General features: G+C 45.3%; 1 protein-coding gene across 3 annotated transcripts in view; it reads left to right on the forward strand.

The window, feature by feature from the left end:
• TMEM144 (transmembrane protein 144) overlaps window positions 1-24,942 on the forward strand; it is a 377,037-nt gene that overhangs the window by 199,758 nt on the left and 152,337 nt on the right. The window lies entirely within an intron of this gene.

Consider the following 24,942-nt stretch of genomic DNA (forward strand, 5'->3'; position numbering starts at 1 on the left):
ACTGATGTACACCCCTTATCTAGTGGTAGATCCGTGATGAAATCTAAAGACACTGAATACCAAGGCCGCGGTGGAACGGGCAACGGTTCCAATAACCCAGAAGGCTTTCCGATGAGGTTCTTAGATCTAGCACAAACTTCACAGGTCTTAACAAAATTAAGAGTATCTTGTCGAATTTTCTCCCACCAAAAATGTCTTCTGACCAACTCAAGTGTTTTTCGATATCCTGGATGTCCTGCCAGAACTGAATCGTGACATTCCTTCAAAATCTTTTCTCTAAGTTCAATAGATGGTAAATAGAGTCTGTCGTCCAGATAAGGTAAACCATCTTTAATCTTGCGAGCTGGATCCAAACGAACCCAATGTTCAAGTTGTCTCTCAGATATGGATTCTCGTACTTGTTTAAAGATTTTGTTTTCTTTCTCAATTCCAGCAAGAACAAAACGTTCTGGAGCGATCAGAGGAAGTGATTCACAAACCGACTTAACTTCACTTTCTGGAAATTGTCATGACAGAGCATCTGCTTTTTTATTTTGATTTCCTGGCTTAAAAGTAACTATAAAATCATAATCTGCAAAAAATAAAGACCACCTTAGTTGTCGAGGTGTCAGAGTTCTTGCTGTCTTCAAAAAGAGTAAGTTTCGGTGATCGGTTAATACTGTCACAGTGTGACGTGCTCCTTTTAAAAAATGTCGCCATTCTTCAAATGCTGCTTTGATAGCAAGAAGCTCGCGATCTGAAATGGTATAATTTTCTTCCGCTGGTGAGAACCTCTGAGAAAAGTAGGCCACAGGATGCAATTGTCCAGTAACATTATGCCTCTGCGACAACACTGCTCCCATTGCCACATTGGAAGCATCAGCCTCTACAAAAAATGGCTTGGAAGTATCAGGATGAATTAAGATAGGAGTAGTTATGAATTTCTCCTTCAATACTTTAAAAGCCTCATTAGCCTTAACGTCCCAAACAAAAGGAACTCCTTTCTTCAAAAGTCGAGTAATTGGAGTCACCAAACTGGAGAAGCCTTCAATGAATCTTCGGTAAAAGTTGGCAAATCCCAAAAAACTCTGGATCTCCTTCACCTTCGTTGGAATAGGCCAATCACGAACCGCTTCCACCTTTTTCGGATTCATTTCCAGACCACTAGGAGTGATCACAAAACCTAAAAATTCCACCGAATTCGTATGGAACTGACTCTTCTCCAATTTAGCGTAAAGATTATTCTCTCTGAATTTTCTCAAGACCTGTCGAACGTGAATTTTGTGTTTCTCCAAACTTTGGGAAAAAATCAAAATATCGTCAATATAAACAATAACAAAAATATCAAGAAATTCCCGAAGAACCTCATCGATAAAAAATTGAAAAGCCGCTGGGGCATTGCAAAGACCGAATGGCATCACTTGGTACTCGTACAGGCCAAATCTGGTCTTAAATGCCGTCTTCCACTCATCCCCCTCTTGAACTCGTACCAGATGATAAGCCCCCCTTAAATCCAATTTAGAAAAAATGGTGGCACCTTGAATTCGATTTAACATCTCAGAGATGAGAGGGAGCGGATACCTATTTTTTACTGTCATTCTATTTACCGCCCTATAATCTATGCAAGTTCTGAGGGAACCGTCAGATTTTGGCACAAAAAACAATGGTGAGGCAGCCGGCGATTGAGAGTGCCGAATAAAACCCTTAGCCAAATTTTCCTTTAAGTATTCTTTCAAATAGTCATTCTCTTTTTCTGTCAGGGCATAAACCCTACTGCTAGGTAAAATAGCTCCAGGCTCCAAATCTATCCTGCAGTCAAACAGTCTATGAGGAGGCAACTCTCCAGCTTCCTTTTCATCAAATACATCCCAAAAGTCTTGATAACAAGTAGGAAGTTCACCCACTACTGCTCCAACATCAAAACCTATTGCCCCTCTTTCTGCAAGTGAAAACGAAACAGAATTCACAAATCTTTCTTCCTCTCCATGACTTTTCCCTAAGAAACAATGTTCCTTACAAAAATTTGATTCTAGGGATACAATTCTTGCACTCCAATCAATTCTAGGATTATGCAGAGTAAGCCAGGGCATACCCAAGATTATTTTCAAGATTGGAGCATCAATTAATTCAAAAGAGATAGTTTCCTTATGACCTCCAGTTAACTCCATCTCAAGTACCTCTGTATTATGAGTGATTGGACCTGAAGAAAGAGATGTACCATCAACTGCCCTTACCTGCTCAACTTCTTTCTTAGCCACTAAAGGAACACCTAAACTCTTTGCCAATCCTCTGTCCATAAAATTTCCTGTAGCCCCTGAATCAATAATAATTGGCCCAGAACCTAAGATTTTCTTTTCAAACATTAAGGATACGTTCACAGTTATATGAGGAACAGCTGTCTGTTTCGTGTTAGCAACTTGTTGTACTCTGCCTGAAGAGTTGAAGATCTTCTTGGAGGTAAAAGGACAGTTTTCAAGGAAATGACCACTCCTACCGCAGTATAGGCACAAATTATTCTCCCTTCTTCTTGTCTTCTCTTCCTTTGACAACGGACCTCTCACCCGACTCTGCAGCTCATTTCCCTTTGACTTAACTTCCCTGTTCACCACCTCAACCTTAGATCTCTCTACTCTTCCTGGAAACCTAACTTCCCCCTGAGAACGTCTACGCTCTAAACGTCTTTCGGTTAAACGAAAATCTAACCGAACCACCAAATCAATTAGAGCATCTAAAGTAGTTGGTCGTTCCAAAACACCAGCCAAAGCATCTTTCAATTCATCTTTTAAGCCCCGATAAAATAAGGAAGCCCTCTTCTCCTCTGGCCATCTACTCTCTAAAATTAAAGTTCTAAATTGAGTGATATAAGAAATCAACTCCTTTCCTCCCTGACGCAACTCCAGTAGTTCTCCATCTACCTCTAGAGATACCTGTCTCTTATCAAACATCTTTTTAAAATCGGCCTGGAACAGGGAATAATTATTCAAAGCCAAACTCTTTTGACTCACCAAGAGACTTCCCCACGCAGATGCTTCTCCTGATAAATAAGATAATGTAATTGTGACCTTGGAAGCATCCGTTGAAAATAACTCGGGACGACTTAAGAAATGTAATTCACACTGAGTCTGAAAAATTTGAAACTTTCTCGGATCTCCCAAAAAACGCTCAGGAGCAGCCAAAGGAACAGGCATAACTAAAGTTCCTAAACCACCCACCACTTCCCTTGAAAGTCTAGGTTCTTGTTCTTCCCCTACTCTCACTAGCTCAGGTGGGTTTCCTGCACCTTCCGAAACTTCCTTTTCTTGTATTTGTGTTACCTTTAAATTTAACTCATCTATTCTTTTATTAAGATTTGAGTATTCTCGATGAGCCACCCGTAACTCTTCTCTAATTTCCCTAACCATTTCTCCCAACGCCTCCATGGCTGTCTCGTCGGGGTTCGTACAGCTTGGGCAGACTTTTTCTTTTTTATTGGCCTTTCATTCTGTCAGGCTGAGATCCTGGTGTCTGCAGAAGCTGCTGAGCCCCCGACAATCCACCCAAAATGTGGCACTCTGAGCTGATACTATAAACTGCTCAGTTTACCTCACTTCCAGGGGAAAGGGGGAAGGGACAAATTAACAAACACCAGGCTGGAAGCTAAGACTAGCTGGTTCTTCACCTGTGGTAAAACATAAACATATAATACACCTTGTTATTCATGAGGCACTATACTAACCTTAAGTATCAATATCCTTTACCAAATAAAGTAAAAACCATACCTGGAACTTCTCTACAATATGCCCAGAGAAGTGATAAACTGACTAGACTTCCTTACTAGTTGACTTGAATCTCAACGATCATTCAGCCTTCTTAGTAGGTCCATGAATGTGAAATTAACTTTGCAGGTAATCTTCTTTAAACTCAAGAAGCTTGAACAAAGTCTTAAGTTCATTAAAAGTAAATGGAAGTTCTAGTGTTTCTGGAAAGTATTTATTTCTTTTTAGAGTGTTTTTACTTAAATTAACAGTTCTTGAAACTTGCGTCAAAAATCTCACGTAGAAATCTCTTGAACTCGCATAGGGATCCAAACTGAGTGAAGATCGTTGAAGCGCTGTAGATTAAACCACAGAAAAAATCCACACGCGATTAAACGAAAGCACGCACACGCGCTGAAGTTCAACCGCGGGTAAAAATCCACACGCGCTTAGTCCAGGATGCGAACACACGCGCTGACGACAAACCGCGGGTAAAAATCCACACGCGCTTAGTCCAAGATGCGAGCACACGCGCTGACGACAAACTGCGGGTAAAAATCCACACGCGCTTAGTCCAATATGCGAGCACACGCGCTGACGACAAACCGCGGGTAAAAATCCACACGCGCTTAATCCAATATGCGAGCACACGCGCTGACGACAAACCGCGGGTAAAAATCCACACGCGCTTAATCCAATATGCGAGCACACGCGCTGAAGTTCAACCGCGGGTAAAAAACACACGCAAAAGAGTATCACGCGACACCAAAGAGCTCGCGCTAGATACTCAAGCGAAGTCTCTCACGCGCAGGCTTCTGTTAACGGAAAAACCACGCGCTTGATAGAAAACGTAGCGTAACAAAGCCAAACATGCGACAGCAATAAAGTTCTTAGTAAATATTTTTCATATGAACTTGAAAATCAGATTAAATCTTCTACAATGACATTATAGAAAGAGTCTTGAGTTTTAAAAGGACTTATCTTGTGGAGAGTCTTTGAAACCTTTCTTTTTTCTTGGATAACTCGAAATCTTCTTACTCCTGTTCAGTACCAAAATGAATCTCCGCAAGATTCCTGTTTGCTTTTCCAAATAAGCCGCTCGACCGCTTGAAACTTCAAACCCCTGAACAAGTTAAGCAGGAGCAGCTTAATACGCGACCTCTCAGCTGGGCAAAGACGATGAAAGGCAGTTTAGAATGTTCATTGTCTTCCCTATAAACAATCACCAGCCAATCAGAACTTAGACTGAGGACCTCCATCTTGGCTTGGGGCATTCTCCATAGACTGCAATGAATGTTAAGGGCAAAATTGGCTGTTTTAAAATTAAACTCATAATAACTTCCAAAAACCTTTCTATACTAATTTTCCCCAGACCTAATGTCTCAGATTATGTCACTGTATCCTAACAGTACCTGACAGTTGTGTTGGTATTGTTAAAATGAACAAAAGTCTTTTTTTTAAAAACAATACCATTGACGACCCGGTCAACATCTACTATTACTACTCCTATTTCAAACTCCCACCATTGCCTCCTTCCCAAAGGGTGAGGGAGTTGCTGCCTCCGTCAGACTTCCTTCCAATACCTGTGAGGGTCCCCTCCCCCCCAGTGCCTGTGTGGTCTCTGAGGAAATCCCCTCACATCTATAGTAGTTCTGTAGTTCTGAGGACAAACATCTGCCTGAGCATTTCTATTCGGACCATAAAGGGGGCCATGGGCCCTTATCCCAGGAGGGATCTCCACGCCAGGAACCATACCAGCCAATTGTCTAGCCCTAAGGGGTTTCAGCCCAAATCCATTCCCGCCTGAAGCCTTTGCACCCCTGCCAGCACCCAGGGATATGTCGCTGGACATACTCACCACCCTGCACACGTTGGTGGTGGAAAATCAGCCAAGGCTGCCTGCTGCTCCTGCACCTGGGCTGACCTGCAGTCCACTCAGGCCTCTGACCAGGAGTCCCCCCAGGCCAAGTCCTCCCAGGCCGAAGTGTCAGCCGATGCCACCCCATGGGCCCTTGACTCCAGTGGGGGAAGAACCACCACGTAACAGGTACTGACACGGACACGGATACCACAGCAACTCATATGGATGAGTTTGAAGATTATGTTCCTGCTGACGGGGAGCCTCTGGCTACCGACGAGCATGCCAGGACTTTGCCACCGGATGAAATTGGCTGTTTCCATGCCATGATCTCATGGGTGTCCAAACTCTTCAGTCTGGTACCGGAGGGGAAGAAGAAAGAGAGGTTTCTCTTTCAGTGCCATGAGTCCTTGAGGAAGACCATGAAGTCTGTTCCTTTGTGGGACGACCTCAGGGAAGAAGGATTGGCCGAGTACCACACCCTCCAAGAGAAACATGTTGGAGAATAAATACAGGTTCTTGAGGTCACAGTCTTCTCTGGACTCGATGGTGTCGGTGCCGCAGGAAACGCTCGTCCAATCCTTAGTCCTCTTCAATGGTGCCCCGGACCAGGAGGGCAAGAAGCTGGATGCGGTTCGCAAACGCATCATTTACACCACGGCTTCCACCGTCAAGGCCGCCAATGGATTGTTAGGAAAGGGAGCTTTGGTACAAGCTTGGGCCAATATTGGATTTCCTGCTGGATGACAAGGAGGCTGAAGCCCTGTCCCTATTCCAGGGGGGTGAGGTGGCCTCAGATCACGCCATCACTCCGGTTTCCGTCAGATGGGCAATGGTGTGGCCCTTCGATGCCAGGGCTGGCTGAATGCCAAAAACTTTCAGGCAGACGTACAGTCCAAGGTTGTGGACATGCCTTTTGATGGGGACAACTTGATTGGGAAGGCAGTGGACGGTATGCTCCAGGCTATCAAGACTGATACGGAGACGGCACGCTCTCTAGGGACCTTGCAATAAAGGAGGTCTTCCTTTTATTTCTCGAGACGGAAGGTTCCCAGGTCCTCCAACCGGTACTCTACCCTCTGTCGATAGCCCTACTGCTGCACCACCCAGGAAGCCTATGTGGGCTGGTGCCAGGCCTACAGCATCAGAGGCCAGCGTTGTGTTAATCCGCAAGCCAGGACGCAGATGCGCAAGTAGGCCTGATCCAGCCGTGGACACGAGCACCCACTTTCGCGTCCCAGTGGGAGGTCGGCTATCGAACTTTCTCGAACATTGGAAAGCCATCACCATGGACAAATGGGTTCTGGATGTTCTTCGGTAAGGGAATGCCTTGGAATTTCAACACAGGTGCCCTTGCATTCCTCCTGTGGCATGTCAAGAACTGCACATGGCTCAACTGTTGAAGGAGGTTCAGGCCATGTTAAGGAAAGGGGCAATAGAGCCTGTACCCCAGCGACTCTGGGGCTCTGGAGTGTACTCCAGATACTTTCTGGTTCAGAAGAAGTCAGGAGGGTGGCAGCCTATCCAGGGCATAAGACGCTTCTACAAGTGCTTAAAGTCCCAGAGGTTCTGGATCATCACGTTGTAGCATGTGTTCGACCAGTTGAAGAAAGTGGATTTTCTGGCAACTTTGGCCTGGTGGACACATACTTTCACATCCCCATTCACCGGAAACATCAGAATTCCTCTGTTGTGTGGTGCCGGGGTGGCACTACCAGTTCAAGGATCTGCTCTTCGGCCTGAAATCGGCTCCAATGGTGTTGTGAAGGGTCAGCAATGTGAGGCAGACAATTTTTTTTATATGTTGTTCAACATTTGCCATTTTATAAATTTATAATCATTAAACACCTCACTATCCCTACTCTGACGAGGATTTCCCTGGCTAACAAAAACTAAGGGGGAAACACTTTTAACAGGGGATGTCTGGCCTTTACACTTAAACATCAAACACAAAGAAAATATATGGCATTTCAAATAACATCAGCAATTGTTTGTACAGTTCTTTTGATAACCTCCTAGTAACCTGGGTCAACTCCCTTTCCCAGAGTTCAAGGATTCATCGTAAATTGAATGATTCAAGGTACATTTTAGCTTAAATGTTCAACAAAAAGAACCAAGGAAATCCATGTAGATAGAACAGCCTCAGATCCGTTCTTGCTGTTTCATGGTCAAACTAAAGTTGTCTTAACCAAAGTTCCAACAACAACAAAGCTTCTACTCTTGGTGATCAGACTTTCCACTTCACCCCAATAGCATTAATGTTATTCCTAGCCACAATGCTTTTCTACAACTTCTAGTTGTCCAAGAAGAATCATCACAATTTAAAGGAAATGCAGCTTCTGCAAATGTTAGTGAAACAAAGTTCTTGGTTAACATGTATCATGTATCCCATCACAATATTAGAATTTACAATAGATATCTTTGTCAGGATGACTACACAGTGCTGCTTCTACTTCAACAACTTCACTTCTACCAAAGTCTACCATGAGGACATTCTCCTTTGTCTCATAGCATTTCACTTCACTTGTGCTGATGACGTCTTGCATCTGCTGACAACCAGATATACAGCTTCAGTGTGTTTTGTGACTGCAAGCAGGTTATGATGCGATTCACTTCCAGGTACTTCAACACCTTTAAATAGGTAAGGCGCTCTTCTTCTGAATATCCTTCTTCAAAAGGGACAGCCTCTTTGCAGCTCTTGTCCGTCTGCCACTAACAGCCCAAGCTTGCCTTTATGACCCACTTCTCTCTATTGCTTACGGTCTTTGGCAGTATAGGTTCTGTCAACTTCAAATAATATGTATGAGCAGCAACTTTCCCTTCCCCAACTTTGACTTCATCTCTCTGCCAGCTGTTAGCCAAAACAATTACCCAGAAGCATTGGTGCCACTCACCTGGCTTGCACACTTGTATCTTAAGCAATGCAAACTTCTATTGGGCTCACAGTATTGTTTATATGTTTTTCTGGCTTTAAGAAAGTCTGCCTTCAGTCTTAATAGGGAAATAATCTTGGCTTGGTCAATGATTGCTCTCTCTCCAACTGAAGATACAACGTTTAAACAATTTACTTATTTTATGAGCAGTTGTTGTTAGCGTGAATAAAGATGTAAAATTCACTCTTTTTAAATGCGAAATTAAGCACACGCGACCACTTCTTGATAAGGTTTACAAGGTTTAAGGGTTTAACAATGGCTTCTCGCAATGTTTGTTTGCAAAATAAACTACATGCAACCGCTTCTTTATAATGTTTACAAAGTTTAAGCGTATAACAATGGTGTTCTGCAGCATTTGCTCTTCACGCGAGTGAAAGAGAAATTATCCAATCACACGCGAGTGCTACTTTTCCATTGTCCCATTGTTAAGAATTCAACAAACCACTTCAGCTCCCTTTTGCTTATACGCGAGTGAATATTAAGCTGGATGCTGTTGCCGACAGTGCTCACGCAAGGAATCAGAAGGCCCAGTTTGACTCACCGGTGTCTGTAATCCTTGTTCCACATGTTGAATAACTTCTACTGCTTCTGACATGACTTCCAGTGCTTTACTTGGGACCCACACCCTCCCACTTACTCCTAAAACCCACATTGTTACAACAGCTCCTCGCCTCAGTCTCTGACGTGCGTCTTGCACAGCAACCTCTGCAATTAGGCTCACATGGGGGAAGGCAGTCTTCCTGCATGCCTTCCGCTTCACAGCCTCTGCATTTCAGAATTTGGGACAACGGGACCCTCACAGAAAAGGTGGTGATATATGCTGCATCAGAGTTCCAGCGTCCATTCGGTTCTCCCACTTCTGCCTGCATTGCCAGCACTGTGCCTGCTTCTTTCTACCTCTGTTACTACTGTACAAATTCCAGCCATATTTCCAGCTCCTTCTTCCTTTTCTTCCTATTGCCTGCACCTGACGGGGCCTTTTATGCTTCTCAGCTGGGGCTATTAGGCTTAATTGCCTGACTAATACCACAGCATGCCTCTTCAGCCTTCTTCCTCTTCCCAGTACTCTTGGGATTATGGTACTTGTAGTCCCCAACAACAAAGTTAGTTCTAAATATCTTCTGGGTTTTAAGGGTAGATTTATTTCCCTTAGAGTCAATTAAGGATCAACCATTAGAATGTGTTGTTACAGAGGAAGACAGTTTTCTTAAGACAATATTTCTGATTTCCTTTTCGTTATGCCTTTGGGCGTAGGGAGGATATTTATCCTGAAGTACCTTACATGGTCTTTCTGTTATTAAGGTCTGTTCAGGTTTAAAGGCATTTGCTTTCAGAGCCACAGATCTTATATGTGGTTCAGATACGTCATAATGGCAATAGGCCATTATTGGTTCTGGCAATTTTCAAAGGTTCTCCCTTTTACAAGACAAATACAGTGTCTCACCCCACAGGATCTCCTCACCACCCTGGGCCTTGTCTCCTCCCAGGTGATCCTCCCGCAGCACACCACCCCCAAGGTCAGGATCAGTAAGTGTCTGCCTTTTCCTGGCCAACTGGGAGGAGACTTTAGGCAGGGGTTTAGTGAGGAATCCGTAGGATTCATCACAGTGTTCACAAAGTGCTTGGCCCCGGTGGTGGCACACCTAGGCTGCAGGGGCATTCACATCTACCCTTCTCTGGAACACTGGCTCATTTGCTCCCGGTCTCACACGCTCATGACAATGCACACGGCAGTGATCATTTGCCTACTGACGGCACTCAGATTCTCCATCAATTATCTGAAGTCCTGCATGGTGCCATCGCAGAACACTCTGTTCCTACGTGCCGCCTCAACACAGTCGCATGCCTGGCAATCCCCTCAGAGGAGATGGGGATGGCCATCCTGGGGAAGGTGTAGCGCCTATTGGTGGCACATTTCGTAACAGTACGCTCCATCAAATCGCTGTTGGGCATGATGACCTCCTGCACCCATCTCTTTCCCTTTTGAAGGCTCTAGATGAGGCCTCTCCCAGAGTTTCTCAACAGAAGGTGGCTGCAGGTCACAGGCGCTTGGACGAACAAGATAGCCCTCACCCAGGAGTTCCAGCAAGCTCTACGATGGTGGGGGAAGTGCCCACATCTCACTTAGGGAGTTCCCTTTCAAAGCTCACCATACCAGGCCACGGTCACCACATATGCCCACAGAGGACAGTCTCACCTCCACATAAATGTCCTGGAGCTCTGGGCAGTCTTCTGGGCCCTCAATTCATTCCAACAGCAGCTGCCCCAGAAGGTAGTGCAGATATGATATGATAGGTTATTTATAACGTGCTTAATACTCAGAGGCTTCTAAGTGCAGACCTGGGGATCGGACCTGTGTTGCTCCGTGTCGTCTTGCTTCCAAGGCGAGCACGAGATCTTCACGGACAATACCACAACCATATTCTACATCTGGAAACGGGATGGGACATGCTCCTGCACTCTCTTCCTGGGGTGCCGGGCCATTCTTCAGGACATGTTCCTCATCCCTTTTCACCTGGCAGGCACCAAGAACACCATCACAGACACGCTCAGCAGGGAGCTGCGGTCCTGCCACGAGTGGGAACTTCAGCAGGTGCAAGTATCCCTTCTCTTCCGCGAGTGAGGTCAACCCCAGATCTAACTATTCATGACGGCAGCCAACTCCAAATGCCAGAGGTTCGCCAGCAGGTATTCTTCAGCCGAGGAGCCTGGGGGACGCCTTCTCGTTCCTGTGGGACGGGCTCTCTCTGTAGGCCTTCCCGCCAATTCCACTTCTGATCAACACACTCAGACATTGCCATTGCATGGTGATCCTCATTGCTTCGGCCTGGGCACAGCATATCTGGTACCCGAACCTGCTCCATCTGTCAGTGGCTTCTTCCATCCGGCAGCCCCCACGTCCAGATCTTCTCGTCAGAGAAAAAGGAACAATACTGCACCACGACGCAGGGTCGCTGAACCTCATGGCCTGACTCCTGCAGCCCTAGAGTTTGGAAATTATTCCCTCCCACTGGAATGCAAGAAGATCCTGCCCAAGGCCAGAGCTTCCTCTACACTGTCTTGTTACGTACCCAGTGTGGTGCAGGACTCGGAAGATTACACCTCTGTGAATCACAGCTCTGCAGATCCTCCTGTACCTGCTTGGATGCACAGGCTTGTCGAATAGTTCTTCAAAGGCCTCTTCAGGACTTTTCCACCAGTGAAGGCTCCAGCTTGGGAGCTCAACATGGTTTTGACTATGCTCATGGGGCATCCATTTGAACCGATGCATCAGGCCCCTCTGAAGTTTCTCTCGTGGAAGACTGCTTTCCTAGTGACAATCACCTCTGTCAGGCTCGTCGAGGAGATCCAAGCCCTCTCCTGCAAGCAGCCGTACTTGACCTTCCATGCTACAAGGGTGGTGCTGCGGACCCACCCCACATTTATGCCGAAGATTCCCTCAGAGTTCCATTTCAAAAAGCCTATGGTTCTGCCAGTTTTCTTTCTGAACCCTTCTATGCCTGCTGAAAGGGAGTTGCATTCGCTGGATGTTGTCCTGCCTTGAAGTTTTATATGGCATGCACAAAGGATTTTCTGAAGACTTCTCAATTGTTTGTCAATTATGGACCTGTAGGTCACCGGAAGACCCTCTCTAAGGCTTCCATAGCCAGATGGCTCTCGGCTGTACCATGCACTGTCTTTGACTGCCCAACAGATCTCTTCCAGACATCCGAGAGCCCATTCCACCAGACATTTGCAGGGCTGCTATGTGGAGGTCCACCCACACCTGCACTCCTGTGTGATCATATTCATGAGCATGTGAATCCATGCAAGACCCCATGCTGCAGAAGGATCAACTTACTTACCTGTAACTGCAGTTCTCCAGCATGGGTCTTGCATGGATTCACGTGCTCATGAATATGAAAGACCCCATGCTTCAGAAGGAACAACTTACATACCTGTAACTGCAGTTCTCCAGCATGGGTCTTGCATGGATTCACATGCTCATGAATATGAAAGACCCCATGCTGCAGAAGGAACAACTTACTTACCTGTAACTGCGGTTCTCCAGCATGGGTCTTGCATGGATTCACATGCGAACCCTCCCTCCTTCCCCTCTGTTGCTCTTCTTGGTTCATACTGCCACTTTATGTGCTCTACCATATCTGAAGATGGCCACCTGGGGTGGAACTTAGGAGGACGAGTGTCATTGACTAGGAGCAGTCTGACCCAAATGACAGTGATTGGTTATAGAGGAGCCAAGCAGTTTTCAGTCTAAACCAAAACTGCTTTCTTTGTTTACTGAGGATTCCCAGTCGGGCAACAAAGAATATTCATGAGCATGTGAATCCATGCAAGACCCATGCTGGAGAACTGCAGTTACAGGTAACTAACCTGTTCCTTTGCATCCATGGTCCTAACTCAGCCGAGAATATCATTCTGAAATATCAGACAGGGATTTAGATGTGGACATGGCACAGCTTTAAACAGGTATCTTTTGCATTGCCTGCAGGATTTGGCCTGGAACAAAAAATGGGTCCATCTATGTGGCTTCTATTGACCTCATGTTGCCATTTGACCCAGTAAACATGGGAGGTTTATGTCTAGTATTCTGGTAAAATTGCATGAGTCTTCAAAAATTCAAGTTAGACTAAAATTGGATAGTACCCTAAGTAAGAAAATAGAGAAGAAATTGGCTTTAAGGAAGGGCTGTGTTTTAGCACCCTGCCTTTTCAATCTGTTTATGGCAGATATTGCTGAATACTTAAGACAAGTGGCCTTTGTTCCTCCAAAATTGGGCAGTCAGAGGTATACGTGGTTGTTTTATTGCAGACAGTTACTTATTGTTTGACTGCACATGTCTAGGTCTTCAAAGTGTTCTGAAAGGCTTTGCACAGAATGCGGGCAAAAAGGGACTGCAGATCAATCCAGCTAAAACTAAAATTTTGGAATTGACTGCAAGGCACAAAGTAATTAAAGGGAACTGGTTTGTAAATTACGAGAAACTAGTTCAAGTAGATAACTTGATTTATTTAGGTCATCTGGTACTTAGCAAGCCCACTAACTATTGCTTGTGGTATTATTATAAAAATAAAGCAAAGGTCCTGATGCCAATTTTGGTAAAGGTAAACAATACATTAGGTAAGTTCTCCATAGGTACTGCCGTGAGGTTTTATGAGGCAAAATTAGTTTCTAATTTATTGTACGGAATTGAAACTTCACAATCATGGATCGGGCTTAATGTGGAGCGAACATTGAAACTGCCTAATAGTTTTCCGATTGATATTGTTAGATATGAGTTGGGTCTGAAATCTTTGGAGGGCAGGGTGAATTGGAAGCCACTTTGTCTCTATGCAAACTTTTGTAAACCGTTAGCCCAGTCCCTTTACAGGGACATGGAAACGTTGATAGATCAAGCACAGAACACCACTATAGGGCAATTAGCTAACTACTATAAAGCAATTGTAACTGGTTTGGGTATGAATGAGACATCTATCTCAGGCCAGGTGTTGTAAAGCGGTTTGGGTCTGAATGAGACATCCATCTCAGGCCAGGTGTTGTAAAGCACTCTGTATATTAGGTCGATTGGATTGCCACCATTGCGAGTATGCATAAGTATGCCTCACTTATTCACTTACAAAAGGAGCACAGCAAATTGGGTACCATAGCATTGTACCTATTGCGTTGCCCGAACAGCTATGTAAGAAACACAACATTTTACCAATCCAGGAAATTATGGCCTATAGAGGTTTTATACTAAAGGAAGCCTCCTATTTTAGGCATTATGGTGTTCTGTCGCCTTGAGACTTTTAATTTTATTTTATTTTTTGTAATTGTTTTTTTATAACGCGCTTAATTCCAGAGTTCGGTTTCTAAGCACGATCCGGGATTCAAACCTCTGTTGCTCTGTGTGGTCTTGCTTCCAAGACCAGCACGTTGCCCCTGTGCTATCCTGAAACAACTTGCTTTTATACTGTCAGGCACTCCTGTGTTTTATAATGTTGCACTTGGAACAGTTTGTGCATTGCCCAAGTGTCACTGATAATGACGTTCTTTGGCAAATATTCGTAAACCTTGGCAATACAAAGACTGCATTGGCTCAGTGGGGTTTTATTAATTGTCTTAAAGTTTACACAAATATTTGATTAATGATATGATATGGCATTTATAACGCGCCTGTACACAAGTGTTTCTAGACGCGACAAGACAAGGAGGGGGAAACAAAGGGAGGACAAAACAATGATCTTACTAGGCCTTGTGTCATTCAGATCGCGCAAACATAGGGAGGTGGGAGGGGAGAAGTGCAAAAAAGGGGGGATGGTGAAGTGCAAAAGGAAGGGGAGATGGAGAAGTGCAGGTAACAGTGTGCAGCCAGCGTGTGGCTAAGTGCCGGTAATCAGAGGTGCAGCTAGCGGGTGGCTCATAAGTGCACAGAGAGGGGAGTGTAGTGTTACAGATACAGACCATAAGTGCTGGGGTGGCCAAAAGGCAGTGCGAGGTGCAACTGAACAGACATGGACTTGGGCCCAAATTCAGAGGGTGGCCAGGTGACCAGTGCATGGAACAGATGGGCCATCAGCAGGGGAGAGGAAGAGAGAAAGCGGAAGGGAAGAGGAAGGTCTTGAGTTGCTTCCGGAACCGAAGATGTTTCTGCTCACGTTTGCGATAGGCAGGGACGCTGTTCCAGAGGGAGGCCCCAGCCGAAGAAAGAGTTCTGCCCACTATGCTCTATTTTGAAAAGCATCTGACCTTCAGCCTCTGGATGAACTGATTTAGTTTTGAGGAATTGAAAATAATGTAATATGAAATGTGTTTGGTTTTATTAACTGTCTTACATTTTACACATGATTTGATTGATGGATGAACTGTTGTAGCTTTAAGGGGTTAAAATAAGGTTTGTATACAATTTGACTGATGGATGAACTGATTAAGTTTTTAAGGGATTTAAATTAATTATGTTTTTTAACATTTAGAATATTTGTTATTACAGTTCTTCTTCTGGAATGACGGGTTTGAAGAACGGTTATGTATGTCGATGAACTTCTTAGGTATATGGATATCTTAATGCGATTTTATGTACTATGTGATGAAAATTTGTAAAGGTTGAATATTTTATTTAACCATATACAATAAAGAAATTAAAAACAATTTTTTTCGAAATTATGAGCCCTAGAGAACTTGGCACACATGCTATACCCACATATTTTCCTTTTACACTGACCTGAAGTTTAATGTCCTGTCATTGATGGCAACCTTGTGAAATACAATATGGAACACAACACAATTCAAGCCCAGCTACTGTGTTAGCTTTCCACCTAAGCACTTCAGATGTAGTCTACAACTAGAAGTAGTACTTCGGCTTAAGAATCTGACTACGTGCAACACTAATTGTTCAATGGACGCCCAGAGCACTGGCTATCGAGCCAGAGAGGTATTTCTTTACTCCCCTAATTTGCCAGATGAGTGGCATGTCAAACCAGTCATGCAAAATGTTTCATATTCCCTCTGATGTTGGAGACCCATATGTAGGTGACTATAGGGGAACCTTGTATGCCAACTGCACCAAGTATGCCCTTTGGGTACTGGGCCACCGGGAGCTCTTCTATCCCCAGCCTCAAAGCTATGCACTCACTGCTACTAAGCCCATCTTCCTAATACATATTGAATGGTCCAGATCTTCTTTCATCTCCTGGCCGAAGATCTACTTGCACTTTTCCTCTTTGCCCATTGTCTGCTTTTGGTCATTGTGTTCCAGTTGAGTTTCTGCCCTATAGACCAACGACTTTGATTACTCTGGGGATGTTGAAGAACGAGTCACAAAAGTCACTATACCTTATTCAATCTGAACATTGTCTAGCAGGCATTCGGCCATGAACTTGGCCTATACTCTCACACATACTTATCCAATGTTTTCCTCTGTCTCCACTTTGCCCTGGGCATCACTGTAGCTTAGCTTGTACCTTTAAGGGAATGAACTATCCAAGGAGGTACGATCGTTACGTACATAGACTTCCCATTGGAGTGATGTGATTGGCTATGTAGTATTATTTAATCCAGAATTGCTACTCTGAAGTAGCAAACAATATTGTGCTAAAGAGCTCCTCATTGCATCTCTTATATGCCGGTACTCGATACAACCACACAGTATCACACACTCAAGTGACTGTCTCAGATGTACATAATTATAAAGAATGTAAATGTCTGCTCTGCTTGCTACCTTCTGAATTTGTTAAACCTTCAAATCTCTGAGGTAGATTTACAGCCGTATAGTGTACCAACATGCATTTTGTTATATTGAACAACCATGAATGAGATTAGACTATTAAATGACCTTTAATCTATCATAAATAGGTTTATGTCCACAAACAGAAAGTAACGTACCAGAAAAGAAGCCAAAAAACCCTTTTAACAAATAAATAATCTCAGTAACTTGTTGGATAGATTGAGGTCAGCCAGTAAGCCTCGGGGGATATCAGTTGGGATATATTTGAGCAGTAAGTAAAAGTTCAGTTAATAAGAGGTTTAGGGTGTCACATGGACAATATATGAGGAGGATAACGTGAGGGCTGGGTGCAAGAAGTTGAACGGACATGTGCCCAACGCTGGAGGGGTAAGAAGGGCTGACCAAGACGCCAACACCACAGCATTTTTGTGAGGTGAGATGAGGAGAGTGAGGTTAGGTAGACTAGTCAGTAAGACGTGTGGCTAAATTGGGCATGTTTGGAGGGTGATCCAGGTGTTGGTAACAGCCTTCAGAAAGACTATAGGAAAATGGGCATCTAAGTTGTTAGTGAGGAATGATGTTTTAATACAGATGGATTTGGCATTCTAGATGCCCATGGTGATATCAATAGAGTAGGCAGAGAGAGGATGGATAGGAAAGGTTGGAGTTGATGTAAGTCGGGCAGGGTCTATAACGTTTGAGTGGGTACTGTCAGGGGGTGAGGAAGGGTCAAGGAGTCATTTGTAGGGGGAGTGGAGGATTGAGATGGGGAGGAAAGGGTGAGCTGTGGGACAGATCATGGGGGTAGCCTGAGGCTGTGTGAGAATAGGAAAAAAGGACAATAATGAGAAGTAGCATAGGTAGGAGCATGATGGGGAGGGAAGAGTGGGAGTGAGTTGGGAATGGTGCAAGATGATGGATCGATAGGGGTGCTGGGCAGGGATAATTGCCTTGTCACTCAGTCAGAAGGTCAGTAGTGACCTACAACTGTCAATTTAGCAGCGTTAGGGCCAGTAGTGGCACTTAGTAGTCTTCCAGAAGGTTTGGCGGGTAGTGATGGTGGGGAAGGTGGAAGAGTCGAGGCCGGGGGTAAGATAGACAAAGAGGAAGGGGCCCTAGGACCATCGAGGCAGGAATAGGGCCCAACAGAACTGCCCTTGTTTTGAGAGCTCTTCACCGTGGATAGCAGGCAATGAGATGCGTTTGGGGGCAATTCAGTACTTCATTAGCATGTTTTATGGAGAGTTAGTACTCCGTTTATAGGCTCAATGACTACAGTGACCCTTTTTGCTGCTATATACTAACAGTTTCAGTGAAATCGGCATCTGGAAAGGATTGGTTTGTGTCTTTCTTGTTTATCTGTCTAGTATCTTTGTTTTTCTGTCACACCTTAGTTTACAGTTCAAATGTCTCCGCATAAAATAAGCAGTGTTGCAAAGCAATTTGCTCTGCAATTCTGTAGGCTTACTTATTCAATTGACAAATGTGTAGCAAAACTAGCTATTTAAGTTACCCTGTTCAATGAAAGCACAGCTCATCCCTGCATTCCTCTTGCCCTCAGGGGTCTCTCCACCCTTTTTTGTCTGTTCGCTGTAAGTTCAAAAGGGCTAATGGAGTGAGAGTGCAGCTGTAATCATCTTTTCCACTCTCGGGTGCTGAAGGCATGCCCCTGAAGGCTCACACCAGAGAGAATACAACCAGCTAGGGAAGAAAGGCCCAAGTCGATCTTGTAAGGATAACAAGTTCTAATCTCACACAAAAATGAGCAACAGCAAAGAACTCTGCTGCTAAGAACGTTCTGCTGAAAAAGGGTACAAGCAGAGGTTTAAGAGGAGACACAGTATCATTGTGTCGCAATACATACAGTAAAGACACCCGTGGCTGGTTGGTGTGCACCAATACAGGATCCGCCTGCCCCATAAGGGATGCCAGGTCATTGGTTCCAGCCCAGTCCGTCTGTCTTCCATCACATGGGTGCTTCAGAGATCATTTTCTTCTCACTGACGAAGGTCAAAGAACAAATTAAGTAAACGCCTAACACAATGCTATTTCATCATTATACTGTGCACCTGGCAGGGTTTAAGACTGGCACAAAGGAGGTTCTGGGGCACTCTAACCTCCACACACACTTTTCACTCACTCCCTTTTGCGCCATCCCGCTTCAAGGTATCCACCCTCAATTTGAACTATAATTTATCCCTCCCAGTACCTCGCGATACAAATCATATGATTGTAGCTCAAAGACGTGAAGTGTCCATTCTCTTTGAACATTCAGGACTTGTTACTTTAGGGTTAGTGGTCAAAGGCCACCTGGTGCCATGAAATTCAGGGGTCTGTAGCAAAGCGAATGACAGAGGGACGAGAGCAAAGGGTAGAGCAACCCGGGAGATCCCTACAAGAGGTTGTTGCCTCCGAAGAACTGTGAAAGATAGGCAGAGAAGGCCAAATGCCAGACAAGAAGACTGCATTGTGTTTCAAGGGCGTCACAGAGAGATTAGCTTTCGTCCTCGCGCCCCCTGGTGGCCTCCAGCAATGAATTAGAGGCAATGAATGAGCTTTATGGCGGTTGGCGTTGTGAGTTATCCTCATGGGAGCTCGGGCATGGCTGGAAGTTTCCCTTGTCTCGCAATTTAGGGCTTAGTACATGAAATGTTGCATTTGCGGCACAGTCCTCGTCTCCTCACTATAGTTACTCACATCTATGCAAAATGCACTAACATCTACACAAAATGGCAGACTTGCTTGTGTCCTGGGCTACACTGTGGGCTGATTATATTGGGATGGGGTCTGTGAGAAACCTGAGAGTGTTCTCCCGAGTAGAGCCCAGGAATCCCTTATTCAGGTGGCCAGGACACAGACATCGCTGTTGAATCCAGTACCTGGGAGTGGGCCAGTGGGGTAGGATTACCTCGGTAGGGGAACCCAGGGTTATGCTCGAGGAATTCCCCAGGTGAGACGCGGTACCATCACCGGGAGGATAGTGAGGGGAACGAAGTCCCTAAAGCTTTTAGAAGCTACCCTGATCATAAGGCCCTTCCCCCAGTGAATCTTCCTTACCCAAAGGTAAAACCAATGACTCATTCACATCTGGTAAAACCATTAAAAACCACAACTCACAGAATCCCTGCTATCCTGTCTTCTACTTGGATATTCCCAATCATTTTACTTCACGTCCCTCTAATAATTCATTTACGAACACCCAATCTCCCTTGACAAAACATTACCTTTCTCACAATCCCCTCTGTTCAGTCCACGACTCGGACTATCCCTGGTTGCTTCATACTCCCTACCAATCCCGTTCCTCTAATTATCACTTCCCGAAATGTCAGTCAAATATAACCAACAACTACAATTCTCACAAACCCTCTTGTTTATTTGATGATAAAAATCCCGGTCATTCACATTTGTCTCACATGAACTCTTCCTTACAATATGACAGTAAATAGACTACTGTTAGAGCTGTGTACCTGACATGTTCCAATACAAGGGTCAGGCAAAGTGAGGCAATTGAGCTTAATCGCACACACCTGATGGCCCTTTCCTTTCCCCACAGGGATAAAAGGTGAAGCAAGAGAGCACACTATGAGCACGTCAGACGGCACAACGACACAGCTAACCAGGCACGGCAGATCAAGAGAAGGAGAAAGGTGGCGGGAATCGAGGGGTTGGAGAGGGGAGAAGCGGCCTTGCCCTTTTCATCCCAGGCCGGCAGAACCTTTGTGGAAGAGGACCTAAGACTGTGAACAATAGCACAAGTGTCTTGCAGCGGATGTCAACGGTACACGGAGCGTGTCAACGCTGATAAGCAGGAGCGAGGGAAACTCCTGCTACCATAGTACCGGCCATGACTCCAGTTAGGAAGAAAGTCATGCAGTGCATCACAGCCATTGAGTCGGGGGGAGAGCCGATAAGAGCCGGGCTTGAGGGAATGAAAGTCGTAAAGTGGCAAGCTGAGCTAAGTTCAAGAACTATCAACATGTTGAGGGGAGATTAGCTGCAGAAGGAAAGGCACCACGTGGGTGTTGCTCCAATAATTGCTGGTCAAGCCCCATCTGAGTGATCTACAGATAGAAGAAGGCCATAGGAGAGCTGCCAAGATAGGTCAAAGTGGTCATACAGGAGGTCAAGAAAAATCCCCATACAATCCAAAGACTTTGATCTGCAAACTGGTGAAAAGCAAGGGAAGTGAATCCTGCATGAGAGAAAGCTAGGGGAATGGAGCCCCACTTTCTAATGAGACTGTGAATATTGTGAAAAGGCAAAGGGGAACCCGATGAAAGGATGCCAAAGGGAAAGCTAAGAAGAGTGAATTCTATGGAGTGATTAAGTAAAACTAACTGTGTATTTGAGCAATGTAAAGCCGACTGAAAGCTTACGAAGCAGGGTGAAAAGTAATACACCAAAGAGTGAGCGCAGAAAGGCTAACATTTGAGAGGGTCCGAGCATGGCCGAGGGAGAACCAGAGGTGAAAAGTCATCACCCAAAGTGCATTGAAAAAAGGAACTGTTTAAGGAATTGAGTGAGACACCACAGGTCTGCGCCCAGAAGAAGGGGATCTAGGGGTGAAGCCGTCACCCAAAGTGTCTGAGAAGTCTGTACCGGAAGAGGGGGAGCTAGGGGTGAACCCGTCACCCAAAAGCATCTATAGAAGTAGTCAAAAAAGACTGTGAGGGTTCAGCACCCAGAAGAGGGGGGGGGGGCAGGGGTGAAGCCATCATCCAAGGTGTTCATAGAACAGAACTTTGTGTGCGTTTGTTGAAACTATCAGGCTCTCGAGGGCCAGAGACTTTTGCTTGGAAAAAGACTTTAAGCCATCGGAGAACCTGGTAGCTGGAGCTGAACTGTCAGTTTGTGCTGGGGAAAGCTCGAATGTTTGCTATGCTCAGGATACCCACCTTGTCCTGTACAGAAAACCTGGGGAAGGAAGCCCCCTGGCAATCACACTCTGATTTATTATTTGAGAACACTTCTTCCTTTATTGAAAACCCTATCCCACACTCTTTTGTATTCAGCATAAGGAATTGGCAATAGGTTTTTGTAAGTATAGGCCCTTTCATTTTGACACAATGCCACTAGGACTGCCTTATTTTCATTTGATGGTTGACGCTTGCTCCCATCTTACATTTAGGTTTAGCTTAGGCATTTCTCCACCCTGCATTAATAGTTCAATAAACACCCTTGAACTATGATCACCTGTGTATGGGCCTGATCACAACCTTGGCGGTAACGCCGGCGGTATTACTGCCGGCGGTATTAGCCCTACCACCGAACTCCCCGGTGCTAATAGCGCCGGATCACAAGTTCGGCGGTAATGTAATTCCCCATTCCCCATTGAGCCCATTCGGGAATGCCCCATTCCCCATTGGGCTCAATGGGGAAAATTTGCGCTCTTACCGCTGGCGGATTTCCCGCCGTCGGTAATAGCGCGATTTTTCGGCGGATTTCCCCCCAGCTCAGAGCTGGGGCAAAATCCGCCAAAGTCCTGATTTGGCGGACCCTGAAATCCGGCAGTAATAGCGCTACCGCCAGAATTAAGGGTTACCGCCAAAGTCGTGATCAGGCCCTATGTCTTTACTGTTGTCACCATGACTTCCATACAGGTGCTACCACTATCCCCCCATGCACTTTGGCCCATTATAATGCTTTGAATGCTGCTTGCCTTACTCCAAAGCACTTGGTGGGACGGGGTCGCCCCATTCCCAACAGTTCCAAAGGCCTGTGTGGGAGTGCTTTGCAAGAATTTTAATTTTTCAAATGGTTGCAAACCAGAAGTAATCAGGATGATACTTTTATCCAGAATTGGAGGATTCTCGTTCTCTGTCCAAGATCCCACCCTCTTGCACTCCCTTCCACTGACGATATGCCGCAATGAGGACTACATCTCCTTTAGAAATGCCCTCAAAACCTGGTTATTCCCTCCAGCTACTTGAAGATCTTCCCTTTCTCAACTTTTTCCTCATAACACCTAGGCCTTGTCACAGTCTGTGGTTCCATAGTATATTCTACAGAGCAAGGTAAAGTACAAATCTCAGAGCACACTGGACAACTCGGATCACCCAGCCACACCCAGAACCTGAGACTCAATGTACGTAGGCAAGCACCACTCCGGTGGACACCAGCTGCAGACTAAAACATGAAGCACAACATCTCTGCCATCAGAATGCAGCTAAAACCTACGACAAAAATGTGGTCTAGCTGGACACATAACGAGTCTCTTGCACTTGTGCACTCTCCTGTCCACCTCCCAGCACCCATCCACATGCCTGACCATCATGGGTAGCTTACTGCGGCACGGCCAGCCCACCTACTCACTCTCTTGGCCTAATGCACACATGCATTCTATTTTTTCTTCACAATTTCCCATACATTTGACTCTAGTCCCCTGACGGTGTTCACCCCCACAAACACGTTGAGGCCATACTAATGGAATAAAGGTGCTATATAAATGACAAACTACTACTACTAACTATAGCCGGTCTTGCATGTGTTAGCTTTATTTTTTTTAAAGAGAGTCGTGCAATTCCATTCCAAATAATTTAAGTTGTTACATAATACATACTGTATTGTGTGAGAAACCAAAGGGTGACTCACCTGCTAGTCCCCGGGGATCTCTCTCTCAGGTGGCCAGGGCATGGCAGTCGCCTTTGGATCCAGACCCTGGGGGTGGACCAGTGCGGGTGGATCACCTGGGTGAGGGGTCTTTGGGGAGTGGGGGTGAGTCAACCGATGGTGAGACGTGGTATTCCCTCTTTTCCCGTACCCATGACCCATCCTATTTTATAGGATCCTCCAACTCCCCTCCACCCCCCTTTTCTACACAAACACTGGGCCAAGGAAGAGGGCGATTGGGAATAAAGAGGCTAACACTTATATGTCTCATTGGACATGTCCCACTAATCAGGTCAGGCAAAGACAGGCACTTGACTTTAAAGACATACATCTGATAGCCATTAGCTCGCCCCACACAGATAAAAGGCGGAACATAGAGACACACTCTGAACAAGGTGGAACACGAGAATGAGCAGAACTTCCCGGGCGAAGGCGAACCTACTGGAGCAAGAGCAACCGACAGAGGGACAAGAGCAAAGGGTAGAGAAATCCAGGATATCCCTACAAGAGGTTGTTGCCGTGAAAGATATGCAGAGAAGGACAAATCCCAGACAAGAAGACTGCATTGTGTTTCAAGGGCATCAGAGACCCTTCCGGGTGAACGTCAGAGTTGGGGAGGTGAGGCCAAGACTGTGGTATTAACCTTGACTCGTGAATTAAAACCGCAAAGATAAGAAAATAATGCACACAACCGGTGAGTTGGCGAGCGACATGAAAGGCCGTTGTTTGTTAAGCAAAGATTGAAAGTGCAACAGTGTATCTCACAATTGAAGGTTACATGCGTGTGGATAGACGCGAAGGAAGGCAGACCTGTGGGGAACTTTAAAATTACCGATAACTGTGAAGTCACTGATGCAGAGTAGCAGAGTAGTGCGGCGAAAGGAAGTAGCCCACTCGAAAGTCTCAGTGAAAAGGTGAAATGTTTTGTTATAAAGCGACAAAGTGAATGAACCCTAAAAATGCGTTATGATCAAAAATAACCCTGACAAAAAGTGAAAAGGTTATTGTCGAACTTTTGTGCTTGTGATACTGAACTATCCAGACCAAGAGACACTAGGGCAAATAACTCAAGAGTCTGAGCTGAAGGAAAAGTCGAAGTGGTCCTCCAGAGGTCTATAGAGAGTGGGCATGCAGTAGGATGATTGATAATTGCCTGTTGGGGGGGGGGGTGGGAATCTAGGGCTTACCTACAGCTCAAGGATGTCTGGGGTCCGGAGGCATATTTGGGCCTTCATATGTCTGTGAAATTAAAAAGCTTGTTTGCAAAGTTCTGATTGGGAACACTCCCATTGGCTTATTTGTCCGCCAAGTGGAAGAATGGGTCTTGTTCCACAATTTTATGTCCCTTTTGTGGCAGAGAGCATGAAGATGAGGCGCAACTCTTCTTTTTCTGTCGGGCCCATTGCCGGGAAAGGGTGCGTTGGCTCATCTCAGTTTGGAGTCAGCTAGACTCACCACAATGGTGTCTGTCCTTCGAGCTTTAAAAGGTGGCACCTCGCCTGCATCTGTGTTAGCGGTTTCATCCTTTTTGAGATCTGTTTTTAATAAGAGAATTTTATTGTTGAGAAATATTTTTAGCCCGCCTGGCTAAGGACTTTGTTATCCACTGTTTTAAGATGTATGATG

The sequence above is a fragment of the Ambystoma mexicanum genome, chromosome 6q (genome assembly GCF_040938575.1).
Source record: "Ambystoma mexicanum isolate Mex_15411 chromosome 6q, UKY_AmexF1_1, whole genome shotgun sequence".
Lineage (NCBI taxonomy): Eukaryota > Metazoa > Chordata > Amphibia > Caudata > Ambystomatidae > Ambystoma > Ambystoma mexicanum.